Raw genomic sequence first — 4,413 nt, forward strand, 5'->3', positions numbered from 1 at the left:
TTTTTTTTCCAAAATGGGAAACTAATCTGACCCAAAACGCCTGGATACTCAGACAGACCTGCTCTAAGGTCCAGCAGAGCCTACTCCTCCCTCTCTGGCCAGCATCCCAGCCTTGGCAGCTAGCAAGGAAGGGGTCTCATTTCCCCCAACACACAGGACATGTGGCATCCAGGCCTAGCAGGTGGCAGGCTGTTCCCTGTCTTAGCCCTTGCAGAGTATTTTAATGGAAATATTAATGCTGGTATGGATGCTAGACAAATGTGAGCTCATGTGTGTATGAAGTGGGGGAAAAGCAGAACAGGGGCTAGAAGAAGGGCTGTATTCAGAAGCAAGGATGCATTTCCAGTTAGTCAAGCTGAGCGCCACCAAGCCCAGGTCTGATAAGCCTCAGGACAGACGCTGCATTAGCAGAAGAGAGCAGCATGTTATTACTTCCTGTTAACCCAGCAGGAACACAGTTGCAAAAGACAACTCTGAACAGACAGACAGTATCAGTCCAATAAACTAGTTCATGATTTCCCAGCAAGAGGAATGCAGGAATCATAGGGAGGACCCAGCAATCAGCATCCCATCCCGTGAGTTGCAGAGATCGTGAAGAACACTTGGGGACACACATCTTGGTGTTTGTATGTAAGAGAGCATGAATGGGGAAACACATTAGAGATTTTGTATAATAAAGTCACCTTCCCCTCTGCAAGATTTTGCTGTCTTGCACCATGATTGGATGACCCATGCTCTTCAATCACTGACAGAAATTTTCAGGACACACGAGTGTATTAATGTGGAGCACCTTACCCTGGCATGGCATCAAGGTGGCACTCGTGGCTGGCTTTGACAGCCTTGTCATTTGTTATGGGATCAAAGCAACCCACGTACCTGATGCCACCAAGAATTACGGAGAGGTAGCTTCTGAGGGGTTTTCTACCTCTCTGAGGCAGCTGGGAAGGCTCTGTGGGGCTGGCAGGGAGGCAGCGGCCCAGGACTGGTTAGGAAGGGGTGTGGGTTGTCAAAAAGACAAACTAATCTTTAACCAGGTTTTTAATCTCCAGTCTTCACTGACACTTTCACAAATCCCCCTTTTTCAGTCCAGTGAAATATGGAGCGTCTTAGTACACACACACCCAACCCCTCTGCAAATTCATAATATGCGAATGATTTTTATTTAAAACACCAGAAGCAGTGTTAAATTTACTACTGTATTTCAAACTCACAGGAAATGGGACTACAAAAGATACAGGCTGAGTAAAAGCATTGACTTGGGTACAGCATGATTTATGGGGCGTATTTAACATCGTGAAGCCTGATGTACACTTTCAGAGAAGAAAACAAAAATACAAAGATATGTGTAGTCCAATAAGGCTTTTGATACTGGTTTGGGGTCTCCACCAGTAGATGATTTTCCTCCTGACCTCACCTCAAGGGGGGTGGGAACAGGCCTGGGAGGGATGACCTGGGGGCTGAGTAAAGCTGGGGGAGAACTGTACCGTGTCCCATTTATGTTATTTTCTGTGCTAGGAGTAAGGCAGACCCCAGGAGCTTGTCAGGTTTGACCTTTTCCTGAGTAAGATGAGATGCTAGGGGATGACCAGCCCAGGCTGTTATGGATCGCAATGTGCTAAGCAGGTGTGCTGAGCCAAGGCAGGATCCTTAGCTGAGATGAGTTAGCACAGCTGCTCTCATGGTCAGTCCTGAGATGCTCTCTGTGCTTCTGGGGTGTGTGTTTTCAAACAGACATCAGGCAGGCTGGAGAGACCAGCAAGAATCATGAAAAGCCCAGAAAACTCTGCTTCAGTATGAGAGATAAAGAAGTTTAGTCGATTTAACTTCTCACAGAGAAGGTTAAGAGGTGCCTTGATCATGATCTATTAATACCTACACAGGAGAAATAGTTCAGATAGTAGATAGCTCTTTAATCTAATAGGCAAAGGCATAATGCAATCCAGTGGCTGGAAGCCAAAACTCAGTGTCTCCAGCCTAGAAATAAGGGGAATGTTTCACCATCAGGCACATCAAGCCCTGAAACAACTCACCCACAGCAGCAAAAGCATCTCTCCTGAGGCAAAGGTGTGCCTGCACTGACGGCTCTGGTGCAGGAATGACTGGATACAAGGCTGTAGCCTGTCACCCACAGGGGCAAGGCTGAGCAGTCACAACGAGGATTTGGCCCTGAAAACCTGGGATTTTACAAATGGGTAGTTGATTCAGTTTATTTTTGTACAGAGGAGGAGAATCTCCCCCACCGCTCCTGCCCAGCAATTCAAAACTGATCTGTAGCCACGATTCTGTGCTTATTTCAAAGTGACTGCATAACATCGAGGCAGTTACTTTTGTCCTCATCCATTTCCTTCACCTTATGTGTTATATTGACTTCTTGTGGCTCTTGGGTTCCTCTTGAAGAGGAAGAGGGAGTGAAAGGCAGGGGTAAATAAACACATCCTTGGGACATTACCACTCCTGAACACACAGAATTTCAAAGCTCCTCAAGAGAAGGGATTATAGCATGAGCTGTTTATCTCCCCTTCTGAACTACAGAAGCATGATAAGTCTCAAGTATTTTGTTAAAGCTTCTACATGAAGGCAAATGAGAAGGAACATTTTTGAAAGTCAGGTGTCCCCAAAATATTCTAGTCTTTGTCCCTTAAGATCAAGGTATCAAAAGATCACTGTGAGAAATCTCGGCTGGCGCTCCTGTGGGGCTTAGGAAGGATTTCAGTAACCCCATCGGGCTCTGGCAGACTTTAGAAACTCCTCGAAGCGAGGCTTGCGCCCTGCAGCCCTTCAAAGGGAACCCCAGGGCAGGGGGGAGGCAGCGGCAGCCCCGCTTCGGCGCAGCCCTCCCGCGGCTCCCCGCCTGCTGCAATGCCCCAGCCGCGGCCACGCTGCTGCCGAGCCAACAGCAGCCCTTCCTCTGCGGCACACCTCCCCATCCTCCGGGGATGGCAGCAAAGTTTTTACCGTCTCGGCCCGGAGAGGCGCTTCCTTCCAGCATGGAAAGCCTGAGCCCGGCGGGAGGGTTCCTGCGTTGCTGCCGGAGCGGCTGCCGGCACTGCAGCCCAGGGAGAGCCTCCGCTCCTCCGGCGCAAAGAACACGTAGCACGCAGGTGGGCTTACAAACACTACACTGCCGTCTGACACAGACTTGCAAAATGCCGTGCTCAAGCACACAAATAATGTTTTCTGTTAGTTTGCCTTTAAATTTGCGTGCCTTAATGCATTGCTCTTTATGTTACCGGCGTTTCGCAGGATGTACGGGGTATGTAATGTGGCCAGGTTGCTGACAAAATCATAACTTTGCTCCCGACTGCATTTGGAGTGATTAGAACAGTAACCTTCATATCACCTTAACAGCCAAGTTGACGTTTTATTACATATATCGCCAAACGTTGTTAAGGTAGGTTTTTTGAACCTTAAGAGAAGAAAATACAAACCCTTTGCAGAGATCTGTTGCTGAAGAGCATGGAAATTGGATATTTTCAAACTGCATTTTGGCTCAGATGAAAATTTACAAGGTGAGCTTCCTTGACTCACCAAGTCAACAGCAGCCTCTCTGCTCTCCTGCCTGGAGCCACACAGGAGAGAAATGATGCCTTTCAAACAGAACCAAATTTTCTTGATGAGGGTGAGGTACAACCACAGCAGTCCTTCCCTCTGAAAGCAAACTGACAACAAACACACACCACAGAGCCTAATTAATATTTTAATACTCAACAGTCAGAGATAGAGAGCTGTAATACGTACTAATGAACAGCATCTCTCTAGATTAACACTTAAAATACCAGGGCAGCATCGGAAAACATGATCATGCCCAGCTGAAATAATCAGAAGCATCTGTTTGTCCTTCAACCAGCCCTGGTTTTATTCCTCATTTTCTTGCACCATTCTGTCAAATTGCTTTCTTTTGTATGAGACAGCATCTACAGAACCTGTAGGTATGAGTCCAAGTATCTCTGCGACTGTTCCAAGTTACAGGACACCCTGGATTTCTACAGATGTACTTTAGAGCAGTCTCAGTGATGTGTAAGAGAGGAGCAAACCCCGAGTCCTTGGAAAGACTGGGAAGCACGCAGGTGCATATTCTTGCTGCAAGCCCCTTGATTTCTTCCTGGCACTGGTCCCTGGACTGGTTTATGCCCCCTTTGGCCAAACTCCTTGAAATTCTGCCATTCCTGCACTTCCAGTGCCTTGGCCCCCAGTGGGAGTGAAGCAGAGCCATGGCTGTGGGCCAGCTGGATGCCTGCTTGCAGCTCCTCCCCACCACTCGCTGGAGGTGCCAGGTAAGTGGGAGCACAGGTCAGGTGCATGCCATGGGCACCTGGAGCTGTCGAAGGCCTGTAAGCCCCACGGGGGTGGCACTCAGGGCCATTGCACAGGCACTGTGGGCTCACAGGTACAAGGTGGGCTGCACCATGGCAG

The sequence above is a fragment of the Corvus brachyrhynchos genome, unplaced genomic scaffold (genome assembly GCF_000691975.1).
Source record: "Corvus brachyrhynchos isolate BGI_N302 unplaced genomic scaffold, ASM69197v1 scaffold115, whole genome shotgun sequence".
NCBI classification, from domain to species: domain Eukaryota; kingdom Metazoa; phylum Chordata; class Aves; order Passeriformes; family Corvidae; genus Corvus; species Corvus brachyrhynchos.